The 19,846-nt window shown below is 43.6% G+C and overlaps 1 protein-coding gene and 1 pseudogene across 2 annotated transcripts in view; both read right to left on the reverse strand.

Moving 5' to 3' along the window:
- The window catches only part of PRKCA (protein kinase C alpha), a 516,290-nt gene that overhangs the window by 35,720 nt on the left and 460,724 nt on the right, over positions 1-19,846 (reverse strand). The window lies entirely within an intron of this gene.
- LOC126938370 (26S proteasome complex subunit SEM1-like) lies at positions 34-16,931 on the reverse strand (annotated as a pseudogene).

A 19,846-nucleotide genomic window follows, 5' to 3' on the forward strand; every position in this document is an offset into this window, starting at 1 on the left:
TGTGTGAAAACAAACACATCAATTACATCAGTGGTAAGTCCAGTAGCCTCTGTCAGAACAGGTAAGTCAAGCAGGTAGGCATTTATACACTCAGTTCATGCAGATGAGGTGCCAAGATCTGTCTTTGATGTTACAACAAGGGAAGAGGATCCTCCAAACCAGACACACCGAGAACTATTACCCCGAAATTCACTGCCCATGGCTGGTTTGGGGAATCTTGTTCTGAATCCACCTGAAGATGCCACAGCACTGTCTGAAGGTAGTTTTAATTATCCTCACTGGCAGAAAGTATGTGGACACTGAGGTGGATTTAATGTTGAGAAAAAGTTAGAGGCTGGGTGCAGTAGCTCACACCTCTAATCCCAGCACTTTGGGAGGCTGAGGCAGGAAGATTGCTTGAATCCAGGAGTTTGAAACCAGATTGGGCAACATAGTAAGATCCTGTCTCTATTTAAAAAAAAAAAAAAAAAAAAAAAAAAAAAGAAGCCAGAGGTCATTCTGAGTCTGACACATAAGATGATTAAACTATGCAACAAGGCCTTACTAAGAGTATAATAGTAAGGATGATGATAAGGAAACGTTGTAATTTTCTTGTGTTGCACAGAGAAGTGCAATGATATACATTCAGTTTGTTGAATGACAGAAGTTTGTAAAACATTTATAAAAAGGCATAAAATGTAGTAAGCAAATATAATATCTGGAGCCAACTGCAACAAAGAAAATTGGAAACAACTGGGAAAATTAAGATACAATCTGGATGTCAGATGATACTGGGGGTTTACCATTCATTTTGTTAGGTGGCATAATGGTATGTTGACTAGTTAGAAAACATGTTTTCTAACTGGGTGTGGTGGTGTGAGTCTGGAGTCCCAGCTACTTGGGAGGCTGAGGCAGGAGGATCATTTGAGCCTAGGAGTTTAAGGCTAGCCTGAGCAACATAGCAAGACCCTGTCTCTTAAAAAGTGATAATAATATTAAAACATTTTTAAAGTGTGCTTATCAGTTAGAAATGAGTATATTTATCGGTGAAATAAATAAGAGATAAAGTATTTATGGGTGAACTGACATAATAAATTAAAAAAACACTTTAATAAATGAGGTGGGAGAAAAACAGATGAAATGAGTTGGCAAATGCTGGCAGCTGTTGAAATTGAGTGATGAGTCTACAGGGGGCTCATTCTACACTTCCTTCTACCTTTGTGGCTATCAGAAGTACTAGAATAATTCTATAACCTCCCTTCGTGGAAGGCAGTAACATGGATTTGAATTTCTAAGTATGGCAGGGCTTATTAAAACACTGGCTCCATTACCTCTCAGGTAGGCTGTGTACCTGCTGCACACAATTCCCAGACCCATGGATCACGTGCCAGGGTTCAAGGTCAAGACACACTTAACAGGTACTCAGCACAACCATTCTGCCATGTCGCTTACAACTTTTACTTTGACATGTTCTGGGTTTTTTTTTAATGGTCCAGAATGTCTAATTAAATGTCCTGGGACATAAAACTTTCTGCATGTCTGCCCACTTTCATTTCTTTAATGTATTACTAATATTTCTGCATGCAGAATGAGAAACACGAGAACCAACAGTTTGCCTAAGTGTGGGCAGCAACGAGGGTAAACAAGATTAGATCTGGCACCTTTGTAGCTCATTTCCTTGACAAGAAAATGATATAAACATAGGAACCTACAAGGAGTCTCTAATTTCTTTTACAACCTTTGTTCTCTTCTGCACATTCTTTTCTGAAAACTTGGAAAATACAAACATAAAAAACCCCAACAAATGAATCTCCAGTCTATTGCTTGGAGATGATACATCTCATTCCAGTTCCAGAAAAAATTTTGCATCAAAGGAGTTGCATATTTTTATAACCTTTGGTACAATGGTAAATTGCTCTCCCAAAAGGACTGGACTGAATTTATCTCCCTGATACCAATGTCACTATATTTTCCATTGCCAGGTAAAACATTTCTGTTAAAAATAATCTTTTTGTGCTTTTAAAAAAAATTCCACAAGCCATGCATGCTCATTAAAAAACAATTAGAAAGAAAATGAAAAGCCAAAGAAATAAGGAAGTGGCCAGGCATGGTGGCTTATGCCTGTACTCCCAGCACTTTGGGAGACCGAGGCAGGTGGATCATGAGGTCAAGACATGGAGACCATCCTGGCCAACATGGTAAAACCCCGTCTCTACTAAAAATACAAAAATTAGCTGGGCGTAGTGATGTGTGCCTGTAGTCCCAGCTGCTTGGGAGGCTGAGGCAGGAGAATTGCTTGAGCCCAGGAGGCGGAGGTTGCAGTGAGCCGAGATTGCTCACCACTGTACTCCAGTCTGGGCGACAGAGCGAGACTTCGTCTCAAAAAAAGAAATAAGGAAGTAAAATTGTTTATGATCTCACTATTCAGAAATATTAATAATGTTATGTTCATATAAAACCTTTCCATATTTTTTCTAGGTGTGATATATGTATGCATATGCATTAAAAACTGAATTATGTGCACCCGCTATTCTGTGGTCAGTTTGTTTATTTAATAATATATCATGAGTATCTTGGCAAGACCTTCAACTATTTCCGCAGGATAAATTCCTGTCAGTAGAATTGCTGGGTCAAAATAAATGCTTCTAACTCAAAAGTACAACTTTTAAATACGCATTGCTGTCCAGGCACAGTGGCTCATGCCTGTAATTCCAGCACTTTGGGAAGCCGAGGTGGGTGGATTACTTGAGGTCAGGAGTTTGAGGCCAGCCTGGCCAACATGGTGACAACCCGTTTCTACTAAAAATACAAAAAAGTTAGCCGGGCATGGTGGTGCATGCCTGTAATCCCAGCTACATGGGAGGCTGAGGCAGGAGAGTTGCTTGAACACATGAGGCAGAGGTTGCAGTGAGCCAAGATCACCCCCACTGCACTCCAGCCTGGGTGACAGAGCAAGACGCTGTCTCAAAAAAAAAAAAAAAAAAAAAAAAAAAAAAGACACATTGCCAGGTTATTCAAAATAGTAGCACGTTTACTCCCACCAGTAAACAAGTGCCCGTTTTCTGAATTCTCAAACTTCTGGCCTTAAGCATTATCCTAGTTATCTTCCCAGACATGTGCATCTTCATGTAAGCCAGCCCAGTCTTTGGCAAGGAACTACTCAAACTCATTGACTTCACCAAGAGACCTAGGTCTACCTGCTGCTTTTTCTCTCACATTGCAACCCTCCACATCCAATACTTCCCAGATCAGCAGGAAAGTTGGAACCCTCACTCTTGCCTCAACACAGCCGCTCCCATTGCTACTGCTGCCATGGCAGACATTACCATAGAGCTAGAAACATTTAAACACGTACTTCTATCTGGATCAGAAAGAAGCTGCTATGTTAATTTTAGGACTACCTTTAAGTCTTAATAGGGCCAGTCGGGGGGCGTTGCTGATCTTGGCTGGGTGCTCACACATCTGGGAGTCAGCTAAATGCTGGCTGATCTAGGCTGGTGCCATTGTAATCACTGGGCAATTCTGTTTCCATTTGTTTTTTGAAGTTAGAACAGAAAACAGAGCACTGCTATACCACAAAAACACAGATTGACTATATAATTTCCCAATTGCCTAGATTAAAAAATTGTGAAAAACTTAAAATTAGTAAGTGTCTGAACAAATGTTTACATGGAAGCTTTCCTACTCCAGCATTCTACATTTAAACATCCTATCCTATTACCTACTATGGGAGACACTGCCATAGTACATTTAATAACTATTTGTTTAATGAATAATGAATATATAGATAAGTGAATGGATGCATGAATGAACAAATGAACTTACACATACTTGGATCTGTTTCTGGTCTTTCCATCTGTTTCTCTGGTGGCATTCTCTATTTCCTGCATCTGAATGGCAGAAGCTGTGCCAACTAGAAATGTATAAATCTGAGAGGAAATATAAAGTACTCCCACGAATGGAAGCATTCCACCCATGGGAAACTCTGCTTATCCAGAAAAACCAGGGGGATAATTAAATGAGTGAATGTAAATGGATTTTGTTTGAAAACTGTAGGGTGGTATGCAAACATCAAGCGCTGCTATAATTTTGATCAAATGATAAGTCTCTTCCATTTATCTTAGTGGGAAATCTTCAATTAGTCAAACTGGAAAATATCATTTTAAAAAAGAACTTGAATCAAAGGATTAACGAGCCCAACGATTTTCTTTGAAAAGGATCATAAGACCCAATGTCTTGGCTTAGGGCTGTTCTCTAAAATAATATTCTGGTTTTTTGTTTGTTTATTTGTTTTTTGGTTTTTTTTTTGAGACAGAATCTCGCTCTATCACCCAGGCTGGAGTGCAGTGGCGTGATCTCGGCTCACTGCAACCTCTGCCTTCTGGGATCAAGCGATTCTCCTGCCTCAGCCTCCCGATTAGCTGGGATTACAGGTGCCCGCTGTCATGCCTGGCTAATTTTTTGTATTTTTAATAGAGATGGGGTTTCACCATGTTAGCCAGGATGGTCTCGATCTCCTGACCTCATGATCCACCTGCCTCAGCCTCCCAAAGTGCTGGGATTACAGGCATAAGCCACCATGCCCGGACCTTTCTAAAATAATATTCTAAGAAAATGTGACAAGGTTCCACAAACATAATTATTGTTTCACACACCTTGTCCCTATCAACGGAGTCTTTGTAGAGCTGCAAATTATAAAATTAAAGAAAAACACACTCTGTGATGCTAGGTGGGAAATGTGGCTTTCCCCAAACAAAATTCGCAAGGGAGAAAAAGTTGTGCAGCAGGTCACACTGTTCTCAAGATGGTCCTGGTTGGGAGCGGGGAGGTAGAATGCTAAAGGAGAAATGCATAGGAAAAAAATAACATATTTGGAACTCAGTGGCTAGCTACTGACGTCCTTCTCTAACAGTTCAATCCAAAGCAAAGTATTAAACACAGGAAAATTAAGATCTGATTCATACTGGCTATTTGGAAATGCTTTTTTTTTTTTTTGAGACAGTGTCTTGCTCTGTTGCCCAGGCTGGAAGGCAGTGGCATGATCATAGCTCAGTGCAGCCTCAACTCCTGGGCTCAAGCAATCCTTTCACCCAGACTCCTAAATAGCTGGGACAACAGGCATGCGCCACCATACCCAGCTAATTTCTTAACAATTTTTTTGGAGAGACAGGATTTTGCTTTGTTGCATAGGCGTGTTGGATTACAGGTATGAGCCACCATGCCCGGCCTGGAAACGCCTATTTTAACTGAAATGAGTTGTCCCTTCCACAGTCCCTCAGTCTAAAAGATCAAGAGCTGATGTATACACTGGATTCTCATTTCAAACTAACAAAAACATTTCCTTGAGAATAGTGGCAGTTTCTATCCATAAACCATATCTTGTCCCCGCCCAAATCTCATCTCGAATTGCAATCCCCACATGTCGGGGAAGGGCCTGGAGGGAGGTGACTGGATCATGGGGGTGGATTTCCCCTTGCTGTTCTCCATGATAGTGAGTTCTCACAAGATCTGATGGTTTAAAAGTGTATGGTGCTTCCCCCCTTGTTCTCTCTCTCCCCTGCTCTGCCATGGTAAGACATGCTTGCTTCCCCTCTGCCTTCCGCCATGATTGTAAGTTTCCTGAGACCTCCTAGACATGCTTCTTGTTAAGCCTCTTTTCTTCAGAAATTACTCAGTCTCAGTAGTTCTTTATAGCAGTGTGAAAATGGACTAATTGCAGTGGGGGGATAATTTCACTTCAATTCCAGTGGTGTAAAACCTAGGTTAATGGTAAAGATAAACCCACCCCAGAAAGCAAACTTAAAAATGAATAGGGGACAGGTGTAGTGGCTCATGCCTGTAATCCCAGCACCTCGGGAGGCTGAGGCAAGAGGATGACCTGAGGCCAGGAATTGGAGACCAGCTTGGACCACATAGCAAGACCCTAATCTCTACCAAAAAGAAAAAGAAAAAGAAATGGCTGGGCATGGTGGTTCACGCTCGTAATCCCAGCATTTTGGGAGGCCAAGGCGGGTGGATCACTTGAGGTCAGGAGTTTGGGACCAGCGTGGCCAACATGGTGAAACTCTGTCTCTACTAAAAATACAAAAATTAGCTGTGTCCAGTGGCACATGACTATAATCCCAGCTACTCAGGAGGGTGAGGCAGGAGAATGGGAGGCAGAGTTTACAGTGAGCTGAGATCGTACCACTGTACTCTAGACGGGGCAACAGAGTGAGACTCCATCTCAAAAACAAAACAAGTCAGTGGGAAGAGTCTTAATAGGCTATCATATTGCCATATCAGAGAATAAATTAGAATCAAAGGCACAAACCCTCAGCATCAGATAGTATTCCCCAAACAGCCCATGTGCTCCCCTACGTTTCAGTTTCCTCTGCTTTGGAGCCACGTGACTAGTTCTGGCCAATGGACAGTGAGAGGAAGTGCTGTTGCCCTTTTGGGTTGAGGCAATGAAAAGCCCACTTGCCTTCTGCCACTGTGATTCTAGGGAACACGTGTTCCAGATGACTCAGCTGCAAGATGAGGAGAGTTTTTGCCTGATTTGCATCAGACTGTGTGCGAGCAGTAAGGAAATACTGGTTGTGTTAAGCCACTGAGATTTCAGGGATTGTTGTGGCAGCAAGAGTTGTCCATTCTAAAAACTTCCTTCATGTAAGCGAATCACACAATCTCAGCTTTTCTACAAATCCTGTCCTGGCCAAGTAGCAGGGCAATAGAAATTCTCTTTGGATGAGTGAAAGTCCACTTTCTGGGCACCTACTGCAGGCTGTACCCACTACACACATCTTGTATAATCTGATGAAGCAGAGTTGTTATTACAGTCCGTCTTCACTCTGTACCAGCAGTAAGTTCTTGGAAACTGATTTTAAGTAAAACAACATGTAGCAGGTCCTCAAATAACGTCATTTCCTTATAATGCTGATGAGGGAGAAAAACCTAGTTTTGTTATACATCATTTCACTTGAAGTCACAGTTTCCAAGAACCTATCCACAATGTTAAGTGAGGTCTTACTGTATTCTCATTTTATAGGGAGAAAACAGGCTCTGGAAGTTTAGAGACTTGCTCAAAGCCAAGCAATTAATATGTGGAACTGAATACTGACACATTTCTTTTAAAGATACAATTTTATCTTTTCAATGTATTTTCAAATACATTGATACTGGGATTAATGAAATATTAATCAAAGGGCCCTGAGGATTAAAGAGATTTAGTGGAAAGCATCAATTATTTTAAGTAACTATATTTCAAAAGCACTTGAATAAAGTTTGCTCTTGTAACTATGTTAAACTATGTTTAACTTTGTTAAAGCCAGTCCCCACCATCTGTGTATGTTATGTTACTTGGTGTTTCTTTTTTTTTTCAGATGGAGTTTCGCTCTTGTTGCCCAGGCTGGAGTGCAGTGGTGCAATCTCGGCTCACTGCAACCTCTGCACTTGAACCTCCCAGGTTCAAGCAATTCTCCTCCCTCAGCCTCCCGAGTAGCTGGAATTACAGGCGCCCACCACCCAACCCAGCTAATTTTTGTATTTTTAGTAGAGACAGGCTTTTGCCATGTTGCCCAGGCTGGTCTTGAACTCCTGACCTCAGGTGATCCACCCGCCTTGGACTCCCAAAGTAAGTTTGTTTTTAACAGAGGCAGGGCTGAAGCACCAGTGTTGCTGTGTGTATCAGGTAAAGGGTGAGTGAGGGCTGAACAAATCAGGTTATACTTTGCTTCCTGTCCTATATTCTACAAATACCTGAGCAGTGTTGCCAACCACATCTCTCTGCTTGGGGGATGGAAACTGATGTCCGAATTTGGAGAGCCATCAATAGGCAAGGGTGCGGGAGCCCCGTTTCCGGTCAGAAGGATTCATGAATCCTAAAGGCCATGGCCACCTGATCGGTTTTGCCTTAAGTTCTACAACAAGTTGGCTCCCAGCTGGCTCTTCATTTTCTATTTCCATGGCATTAAATTCCCATGACTCCTTCTGGTAACACGCTCTCCTTCCTCCAAGGCTTACCAAAAGCAGAATGCCAAGTGCCAAGGCTCGTTTTTCTTGCAACAGCACTCATCCTCATCAGCCGCATACAGCCCGCCTGCTCAGCCACTGGGCCAAGATTAAAAGTCACTCTGAACACTGCAGTGCCTTCAATTGTAATAATAGGATGGGATTTAGAATCTAGCCAGAGCATTTCTTTCCAGAGAAATGTGTCGCCTGTGGCATGTGTACCAGATAACACGGGAGGTCCTGAAGATTGAAGCTACAGGTACAGGGCACAACCTCACCACGGCAAATTCATTTTTGGACTAAAGCATATCTTTCCTCAATGAGCAGCTGCAGTTAATAAGCACCCCAGTTAACCAAAGCCTCACTGTAAAAGGGAAAACAGTGTTAGAGAGCCTCACTGGAAGATAAACATTCAGATACACATGACTTAGGATGTTGGCTATACCGTCCCTATTCAGCTGTCTACAGCCACTATCCAATACAGTAGCCACTGGCCACCTGTGGCTTCTGAGCAGATGAAATGTGGCTAGTCCAAATGGAGATGCGCTGCAGCTGTAAAATCCACATCATATTTTGAAGACTTAGTATAAAAAGTGCAAAATAGCTCATTACTTTTTTTTTTTTTTTAAAGACACAGTCTTGCTCTGTTCGCCCAGGCTGGAGTGTAGTGACATGATCTCGGCTCACTGCAACCTCCGCCTCCCAGGTTCGAGTGATTCTCCCACCTCAGTCTCCCAAGTAGCTGAGATTACAGGCACCCATCATAATGCCTGGCTAATTTTTAATATTTTTGTAGAGATGGGGTTTCACCATGTTGGCCAGGATGGTCTTGAACTCCTGATCTCAGGTGATGTGCCTGCCTCGGCCTCCCAAAGTGTTGGGATTACAGGTGTGAGCCACTGTGCCTAGCCTTCATTAAATGTTTTTATTCATTAATAAATTAACTTCATCTGCTTTCTTTCCGACTTGTTAAAAACTTGGCTGCTAAACGCAGTTTCGGCTTGTATTTTACTTCTGTTGGACAGTGCTGGCTGAGACCCTCTGAATTCTACTGGCTCCTATGGCCCATTCTGGTTCTCTGGCTCTCATTGGTCTAGGGAGCCAGCTTTGGGCTGAGGACCAGGCTCAGAGACTACGGAATGGATGAGGAGACTCTCTTGTCTGTCCCCTATGGGGAAAGGAGCAGGTGTCTCTGGCGCTTGTGGGCCAATGCGGGCTTGCAGCCAAGCCTGGGGCTGCCTGATACCCTGAAGCCCCAGGCAAGGGGCTGAGATGGCAATCTGGTTTCCCATAATGGAGAAACTCACAAAAGGAAAGGCAGAGTTGGCAAGAAGGGCTACAGCTGCACATGGGAGGTTGAGCTGTGGCTTCAAAGACAGACCTCCAACAGGGCCACTGTCATTCAATTTTACTGCTACTTGTCATTAAGATCATTATTATTATACTTCCAAGAGCCAACTGCTTGGGGGAATGTCAGGATGTTACAAATGGCTGCCTGTCTTGTAAAAATGAGATATGAATGAGCTTTCTTCCAGCCCGGGCACAGGACCAAGGCATGAAAGGGACCAGGGGGTAGCTTCTTGTCTTGTATCAGGTCAAGGGCCTGCAGCAGCTGCAAGGATGTCGCTCCAAGGCCACCCAGCCTTCCACTCTCTACCAGGGCTTCACACTCAGATGCCTCCCAGAGAGGGTGGGACTCCAGGAGCTTTCTAACCTCTGAAAGCTCCAGCCTGGGAGAGCCTGAGGACGGTACAGGAAGGTTTTAGAAGCTACTGGCAATATTAACCGTAGCTGTAACCAACATCACCACTGTAGGCATGTGCCGAGAGCCAGGCTCTTTAGCTCTGAAGCTCACCTAATCCTCACAAGGCCCATTGCAAAGATGAGGAAATAAGGTAGAGAGAGGCAGAGTAGCTTGCCCAACATTACACAGCTCGCAAGCAGCAACGCTTGGATTAGAACCCTAGTCATCGGCTTTGGCATCCATACTTCTGACCCTTTTTCTACACTGAAGGCCTTGATCCAGGGCGGTTCCCCAGACAGCTATGGTGGGTACTTGCCCAGTTTACACGACTCCTGCTGAAAAGTGGCCCAAATGCTTAACAGGATCAAAACAGCCAAGATGCCTCCTTCACTCGGGAGCTCTTGGCTCTGAAGGCTTTTTCTTGAAGGACCCCATGGACCTATAAAGTATGTGTATGGAGATTCACTCTCCCATTCTTGGCTGCACTTGAACTGGGATTCTACTCTTCATTTTTGTGTTGTACGTACACACCAACCCCTAGAGCCCAATCTTAAATAAAAGGCCTGGCCACAAAAGCCTCTTCCCAAGCTGTCATTACAAAGTAACGGTGGCCTTTATGCATAAAACACGCTCAAGTCCTTTTACTGTGTCAGGGAAACAAAGAATATCCTTTCCTTTTTTTCAAAAAACAAAAACATTTTGATGAAAAAATTATAGTTGTTTTGAAAAACATCATCCATTGCCAAGGATAGAACACAGGACACCAGAGGCACTCTTTACATGTAACATGGTCGAAGCATGGTCTGGCGCGTCCAAACAGCACCATTTGGAAAGAGGACAGGCCTGAAGGTTTTCTGGGTATTCTGATCTGACAGTTTGGATCTTCAGTTTGGTAACTGTCTCCTCTACTTGCTCCTGCGGGGCCCACAACTCCTGGAGCCTTTGTCATGTCTACTGAGACTGTCTGCCCCTACTCAACCCAGACTTCTCCCTGACTGGGGCTGGGCCATCCACCTCTGTACCCAGCACCAGAACCTCAGGCACGGGGCAGACACAAGGTTGTGCTGGAGAACTAGTGGATCTAATCCAAGACCACTCCATAGACACCACCTACCTCTAAAGTGTAAAATCAAAAGGGCTGTTAGAATTGCTGGATTGCTGAGTCTGGAGGGGTGATTTAGAAAAGTGTTTTCAAGCCGGGCGCAGTGGCTCACGCCTGCAATCCCAGCACTTTGGGAGGCCAAGGCGATAGGATCACTTGAGGTCAGGAGTTCGAGACCAGCCTGGCCAACGTGGTGAAACTCTGTCTCTACTAAAAATACAAAAATCAGCTGGACGTGGTGGCGGATGCCTGTGATCCCAGCTACCTGGGAGGCGGAGGCAGGAGAATTGCTTGAACCCAGGAGGTGGAGGGTGCAGTGAGACGTGACGCACTGCACTCTGGCTTGGGTAACAGAGTGAGACTCCGTCTAAAATAAATAAATAAGTAAATAAATAAATAAGCAAATAAATAAGGTGTTTTCAGGGTTCTGAAGAGGATCCTGAGGCTCGAACTGGCATAGCAGCTTGCTGAGGTCATGGGGCTGGTTAGCAGCAAGGCCAGGAAGAGAGACGCCTCAGGTCTTCTGACCGTGTCCTCTTTCTAAAGCATCGGAACAGAGACCAGCGTGTCATAAACAGAAAGCCCCGCAGCAGGGGAGACGTGAAACACCCCCAACTCTCAATCGAGATACTTCCTAATCAAACTCCTTTCCGATGGCACAGCCAAGCTCAGAATACAAGCGGGAAGCAGAATGGGGTGAGAGAGCTCTGAACCCAACTGCTGGAGGGCAGGAGCTGTGTGACTTTGGCTAAGTTGGTTGGCCTCTCTGATGTCCTCAGCTGTGATCTTGGGATTTCAGCATCCACCTGACAAGTAGGTGGTGGGGATTAAATGGCATTATGTGTATTAAAAATGTGCTTACTGCAGGTGAGTTGAATACACATAAACTTCATACTGCCTAACACTAGAAATAAGAACTGGCCTATTAGAAATAAACTGGTGGGTGAAAGTTATTCAAGGAAATAAACTGAACTTGGTTCAGAGGGGGACAGAGGAAACATTTTGATATGACAGCTAACACTAAAAATATATGTTCAACACTCTAAAATGACTGTTGGCACCTGGAAATTCTTAAGCGACAATAAACCTTCCATTCATTCTTTCAGCAAATATTAATTTACCGTGTATCAGACATAGTAAATCAGAAGTGAATCAGGTACAGAAGAGAATCAAACAGATTTTTAAAAATCTCCCCTCAGGCGATTAAATTGATTTTTACTGAAGCAGTAAAACTCCAGGCTTCTCTGTTTTCTCATGGTATCAGAACACCCTCCTTAGTCCTCTCCTTTGCTCATTCGCACTGAGTATGACTGACTGTACATTTCTATGGGTTGGACACTCTGCTAGGTATCACAGATTACCAAACTAACTGGGAAGGCAGACAAATACACTAAGATGTGACATCCAAGATCAAGGATCTTACTATATCACATGGGAAATTATTGTAATATTTGAAATCCTTGGACAAAGCGCATTAATATAAAAATAAAGAAAACTGGCCAGGCACAGTGGCTAACATTTGTAATCCCAGCACTTTGCAAGGCTGAGGTGGCCAGATTACTTGAGGTCAGGAGCTCAAGACCAGCCTGGCCAACCCCATCTCTACAAAAATACAAAAATTAGCTGGGTGTGGTGGCAAGTGCCTGTAATCCCAGCTGCTCGGGAGGCTGAGGCATGAGAATTGCTTGAACCTGGGAGGTGGAGGTTGCAGTGAGCCAAGATCGTGCCACTGCACTTCAGCCTGGGCAACAGAGTGAGACTCCATCTCAACAACAACCACCACCACCAAATAAATAAAAAGAAAAATAAAGAAAATTACCACAAGATTAAAAACAAAGAGTCTAGAGTCCAAACTATGTTATTTCTTTTTTTTTTTTTTTTTTTTTTTTTTGAGACGGAGTCTCATTCTGTCGCCCAGGCTGGAGTGCAGTGTGTGATCTTGGCTCACTGCAACTTCCGCTTCCTGAGTTCAAGTGATTCTCCTGCCTCAGCCTCCTGAGTAGCTGGGATTACAGGCACATGCCACCACATCCAACTAGTTTTGTATTTTCAGTAGAGACTGCATTTCACCTTGTTGGCCAGGATAGTCTCAATTTGACCTCGTGATCCACCCACCTCGGCCTCCCAAAGTGTTGGGATTACAGGCGTAAGCCACTGTGCCCAGCCTGTGTATTTTCTATTTAGACAAAAATTGTGGCTCTGTGTAGAATTGGAGAAAACAGAAAATGATCTAATGGTGATTACACCAATGAAAGTGCTTTAAAATCTATTTATAGTAGCCACCTTTTCTTACCTCCCTGTAAGAATGGGAAGCCAACAACAGAACAGCCTAAGTACCCCTCCCACAAAAGGCCAGAAGAGGATCAAATGAAAGCAGTGTTTGCAATTGTTTACACCGGCCTCAAACAGCAGTTAGTTCCTAGTATACATGTTGGATTCAACTTGCTAATATTTTGTTGAGGATTTTTGCATCTACGTTCATGAGAGGTATTAGTCTGTAGTTTTCTATGCTGGTGTTAGTTTATCATCCTTTAACATCCACGGGATCTGTAGTGATGCCCTCTCTTTCATTTCAGGTTATTAGTAACTTGTGCTCTCTCTTTTTCTTAATTTGACTTGAGGCTTATCGATTTTATTGATGTTTTCAAATAACTTCCTTTTGGGTTTGTTGATTTTCCCTGTTTCTTTTTTTTTTTATTTAATTTTCTATTTCATTGGTTTCTGCTCTAGTTCTTCTTTTCTTTTGCTGACTGTGGATTTAATTTGCTCTTCTTTCTCTAGTTTCCTAAGATGGAAACTTAGGTGATTGATTTTAGATCTTTCTTCTTTTCTAACACATGCATTCAATACTATAAATTTCCTAAGTCCTGCCCTGCTTTAATTGCACCATACAACATTTGATAAGTCATATCTATGTTTTCATTTATTTAACAGTATTTTAAAATTTCTTTTTAGATTTCTTCTTTGACCCACGTTATTTAGAAGGGTTCTTCAAGTATTTTGGAATTTTCTAGCTATCTTTCTGTTACTGATTTTTAGTTTAGGTCTATTGTGGTCTGAGAGAAGACACTGCATGGTTTCTATTATTTTCAGTTTGTTAAGGTGTGTTTTATGGCACAGAACGTGGTCTATACTGGTGAATGTTCTGTGTGAGCTTGTGAAGAATGTATGTTCATTCTGCTGTTGTTGGATGAAGTAGAGTCTATAGGACATTATTACTGAGTTCAACTCTGTCCCTACTGATTCTCTCCTTGCAGGATATGTCTATTTCTGATAGTGGGGCACTGAAGTCTCCAAATAAAATAGTGGATTCATCTATTTCTACCTGCAGTTCTATCATGTTTGGCCACGTGTATTTCAATGCTCTGCTGTTAGGTGCACACATTAACAACTGCTATGTTTTCTTGGAGACTTGACCCCTTTATCATTATGTAATGCCTTTCCATGATAACTTTCCTTGCTCTGAGGTCTGCTCTATCTGCAGTTCATATAGTGATTCCTAATTTCTTTGATTAGTATTAGCATGATATATCTTTTATACCCACTTACTTTTAAAATACATGTGTCTTTATACTTAAAGTGGATTTCTTGTATAAAGTCTTGTTTTTTGATCTAGTCTGGCAATCTTTTAATTGCTGCATTTAGACCAATGACTTTGAAAGCGATTTGTGATATAACTGGATTAATCGATACCATATTTGTTATTGTTTTCTATTTGTGGCCCTTGTCCATTTTTTTTTTTTTGTCACCCACTCTTTTTCTGCCTCTTGTGGGTTTAGCTGAGCATTTTATATGATTCCATTGTTCATATCAGTTACTTCCTTTTTTCCTTTTCTTAGTGGTTGCCCTAGAATATGCAATATATATTTACAACTAAACCAAGTCTACTTTCAGATAACACTGTAACACTTCATGCATAGTGAAAGTAGCTTATAACAACAAAATAATCCTAATTTTTCCCTCTTGTCCCTTCTATCACTGCTCTTGTTCATTTCACTTATACATAGGATATGCACGCACACTAGAATATGTTGATATTATTTTGAAAAAACTCGTTAGATCAAGAATACTAAAAATAAAAGTATTTTACTTTCACTTATTCCTTCTCTGATGCTCTTCCTTGTTAGTTTTTATTTCATAATCATAAACTTAACTCTGGAATCCAACCAGGCATGGAAGGGAATAAGGAAAACATGGAACCCAAAGAACTGCAGCAAGAGCACAAAGATGAGAGGCTACTGCGAGCAAATGGAGTGGAGGGGTGCTCTCCTGAGCTACGGAAGGAATGTCTGGTGGTTAAGATAGAACATGAGTCAGATTTATTAGAGTGTCCACCGTCAGCAATGATGAGTTTCTTGCTGGTCTTGGCATTCTTGGACCCAAAGTGCTCCGTGGTTTCCACGATATTCTCTTCACTTTGCCAAAGACCACATGCATGCCACTCTGCCATTCAACCCCTCAGCCTTGGCAGTACAGATGAGAAACTGGGAACCATTTGTACTGGGTCTAACATTTGCCATGGACAAGATGCCAGGACCTGTATGCTTCAGGATGAAGCGCTCACCATCAAATTTCTTCCTGTAGATCAAATTTCTTTCCTGACACCAGTAAATTTTCTTGGAAATGTGATGGTGTGTGAAGTAACCACTCTGACACACAAACCCTGGCATGATTCTGTGAAAGCAAAGAGCCCTTATAACCAAATCATTTCTCTCCAGTACTCAGAGCACAAAAGTTTTCTGCTGTCTTTGGAATGTCGTCTGCAAACAGCTTGAAAGAGATGTGGCCTCCTGTTGAAGAACACAGTGGCGCTGACCATGGCTGGGGCAGGGGGCTATGGGTGGCAGCAGCATCTGCAAAGCCTGCCTTCCTTTCTCCATGGAGATCCAAGTTTCTGACCTATGTCAGTTTCCTTCTCTCTAAAGAACTTCTTCTGGCCGGGCGCGGTGGCTCACGCCTGTAATCCCAGCACTTTGGGAGGCCAAGGCGGGTGGATCACGAGGTCAGGAGATCGAGACCATCCTGGCTAACATGGTGAAATCCCGTCTCTACTAAAAATACAAAAAAAATTAGCCGGGCCTGGTGGCGGTGCCTGTAGTCCCAGCTACTTGGGGAGCTGAGACAGGAGAACGGCGTGAACGTGGGAGGCGGAGCTTGCAGTGAGCCGAGACGGTGCCACTGCACTCCAGCCTGGGCGACTGAGCGAGACTCCGTCTCAAAAACAAAACAAAACAAAAAAACTTCTTTTAACATTTCTTGCCAGGCTGGTCTACTGGCAACACATTTCCTTTGTTTTTGTCTGAGAAAGTCTTTATTTCTCCTTCACTTTTGAAGGACAATTTTGCAGGATACACAATTCTAGGTTCATTTTTTATTTTCTCTCTAAAAACTTTAAATATTTCACTCTACTGTCTTTGCCCTTCTTTAGGTAACGTGTTATTTTCCCCACTCTGGGCTTCCCTTAAAATTCTTTGATTTTTGCATTTGAATAAGATATGTCTAGTTTTTTGTTTTGTTTGAGCATTTGTCCTATTTTGTGTCATCTGAGCTTCCTGGCTCTGTGATTTGGTGTCCGACAGTAATTCAGGAGACATTCTCTGTCCTGACTGCTTCAAACATTCCTTGTTTCTTTCTCTCTTACGTCTCCTTCTGGTGTTCCCAGGGCACATATCTTTTGTAGTTGTCCTACAGTTCTTGGATAGTCTGTTCCATTTTTTTTTTCAGTCTTTGTTTGCCATTTTGGAAGTTTTTATTGTCATATTCTCAGGCTCAGGGACCCCGGACTCAGCTGTGTCCAGTCTACAAATAAGCCCATCAAAGGCATTCTTTATTTCTGCTCCAGTATTTCTGATCTCTAGCATCTTTTCTTCCTTACAATTTCTCTCTGCTTACACTGCCCATCTGTTCTTGCATGCTGTCTACTTTTTTCCACTAAAGCCCTTAGCAAATTAATCATAGTTTAAAAAAATTCCTGGTTATGGCCAGGCACGGTGGCTCATGCCTGTAATCCCAACTACTTGGGAGGCTGAGGCAGGAGACTCGCTTGAATCCAGGAGGCGGAGATTGCAGTGAGCTGAGATCATGCTACTGGACTCCAGCCTGGATGACAGAGCGAGACTCCATCTCCAAAAAACAAAACAAAACAAAACAAAACAAAAACAAACACACACACACACAAACAAAACTCCTGGTTATTATTCTAACATCCTTGCCACATCTGAGTCTGCATCTGATGCTTGCTTCATCTCTTCAAACTGTTTTTTTTTTTTTGCCATTTAGTGTGCTGTAATTGTTTTCTTGAGGGCTGGACATGGCACACTGGGTGAAAGGAACTGTAGTACATGAGCCTTTAGTGATGTGGTCGTGAGGTGTGGAGAGGGGAAGTGTGCTACGGTCCAACGATGAGGTCTCTGTCTTGTGGGGAGCCCGTGCCTGTGGATTGTGACCTTCACAAGTGCTTCTTGGTCTCCCTTCTCCTCCTCTTACGTGGGAGAGGATGGGTGGAGGGGATTGGAATCGGGTATGTCCCTTCTCCTTGGTAGGTTAGGTTCTGATAAAACCCCAGGAGCTTAAGCTCACATTAGCGTCTCCTGAGGGAAGCCCTTGTTAAGAAGAACGGGATGCTCTGGCATATTTCACAATGGTTATTACTTTTCTCCTCTCCCTGCCAGAAGCATGAGGCGATTTTTCTCCAGCATTCACCGTGAGGACCTGGCAGAACTTCCTGAAGGAAAACTCAAAAAAGGATGGAGCCCCCGTGACTGATTCTCAGACTTATCCACACTTAGCCTCCAGCAATTTGCCAATTACAGATCAGGTTTTTGCATCCCAGCACAGGTATCCCGGGAGGTTTCTGTTCTGCTAAGTTGTAATTTTCTGTATCTGCCTGTCTGTCTAATTTTGGGGTTGGTGGTTTGCCCTGTGACCTCATTTTTCCAATGGCTCTCGGGAGGCGAGACTTCTACCACTGAACCACCAATGCTGGTGCACTGGCCGTGAAACGAACCCAGGTCTGCCACGTGGGAGGCACCAATGGCTCTAGGAAGAATTGCTGATCTTCCAGTCCAGCTTTTCACTCATTAGGGTGGAATGACGACTTCTAAGCTCCTAACATGCTGGACTGGAAACCAGAAGTCTGTCCTTTTTCTGTGCAGAAAAGAATTGTACAACACTGGCTTGCAAGGTACCTGGAAACAATTCAAGGCTGGGCGAGACAGCCCCGGGTGCTCCGCAAACAGAAAGAACTGTAAAGGTGTTTGACTAAAAGAACAATCTTCAATAAAATCAGCCATAAGAAAAGGCGAACACTTCACCAGTGGTGTCTCGCCGGCAAATAATGTCAGGCAGTGGGGTTCAGCAGTCTCCTGGGCTTTGGGTCAGGAAGCCAGGAGCGTGAAGCGGCCCCAGGACACCTGAATCATGTGTGATGGGGCGGTTATGAAGGAGGCGTGACTGGACTAACCTTCTGAAGGAGCCATAAATAAAACTCTGAATACGGTGCTGGGCTTTTGATCTGGCAGAAAGGCGCTCCCCACACCGTCACCCATGCGGCGCTTCTCCAAGTCTGGAATGTGCACTGGGGGGTGTGGGGTGTGACTTTCTGTGATCCTCAGAGGAGGCACTGACAATACTGGGTCAGGTGAGAGGAGGCAGCACCGTTTCAAGTCTTCATGGAATGCTTCCAAGGACGCTCTCATTTGGGATGAATCTCTTTTTAGCTCTTCTGTAAGGCTAACTGATCCCGGCAGAAATCGGGAAGGTGACTGTGGACCGACTGGATCTCGAAAAGCGTCATCTAATTGAGTTGGGTCACCCGACCTTGGAATTGCATCCCCCGCCGCCCAACCCATGTGCTGAAGCCCTAACCCCCCAGTGTGGCTGTTCTGTAGAGCTTAGGCCTTGAAGGAGGTAACTGGGGCAGAATGAACTCATCAAGGTGGTGCCCTGAGCTGATAGGTGCAATTCCGCCCTTACCATTTCCCAAGGACCTGGAAGGGCAAGTTTGACTTAAGAATTCATGGAACCCTGAGATTCCCCTCCAGTATGTGGAGGCCTAAGAATGTAATATTGACATGGCCCACCCCACATCATCTAATCGACTTGGCCCACCCGACCTCTCCAGTGCCATGCCCAGCCAACTTCTGTAATTTCTCGTCACATCAAAGAAATCAAACACCTCTTTAGATCCTCTCTTTTCCCCCGAGGTTTTCAGGAACCTCCTTAATGGTGAGCTGCACTAAGAATGTAATATTGACTATAAATCAAATGTGAATCAGAGCCACCCATGAGCACAGTCTTTAATCCAGCGCTGTGCTAGGTCATACCCTCCTTCACCACTGGAGAAGCTGAGGCACAGCAAGCTCAAGTGCGGTGACCAGAGTCACACGCAGTGGGGAGGTGGCAGATGGGGCCAGGATTCATCATAGCTCTTGCTTTCCTGTCGCGCATGGTGCCCACTCTTGTGTAAGGTGGAGCTGTGAATGGGACAAAGACATCTGCGATAGTGCCCCTGCTCTCTGGAGCCTTTATTCCTCCTTCCTGTTCTGCCTGATAAGAGTGACAATGATGTTGATTGTATGAATACATACACATACATATATGAATATATATATGAAAAAAGATAGGAATATATAAAATACATCTCGCTTTACCACATAATCTACTTGGCCCTAACCCACAACTCCCTATTGACCTAGGATGAGGCCATCTCTAACATGTGGGGTGTGGGATCCAGGACAAGAATAACTAAGACTCACATAGCCTTTATCTAAATATGAGTATTACAAATCAAGCTAACAGACTGTTAAATACAGTACGCTCTCTCCTACCCCTCGACACAAGTACCTTCCTGTGTTGGTTGGCTTGAGCTGCCCTTATAAAACACCACAGACTGGGTGGCTTAAACAACAGAAATTTCTCTTAGGTCTGGAGGCTGGAAGTCCAGGATGAAGGTGCCGGCAGGTGGGCCTCTGGTGAGGCCTCTCTTGGTGCCGTGCAGGCTGCCTCCTTCTCGCTGTGTCCTGACGTGG

The sequence above is a fragment of the Macaca thibetana genome, chromosome 16, assembly GCF_024542745.1.
Source record: "Macaca thibetana thibetana isolate TM-01 chromosome 16, ASM2454274v1, whole genome shotgun sequence".
Classification (NCBI taxonomy): domain Eukaryota; kingdom Metazoa; phylum Chordata; class Mammalia; order Primates; family Cercopithecidae; genus Macaca; species Macaca thibetana.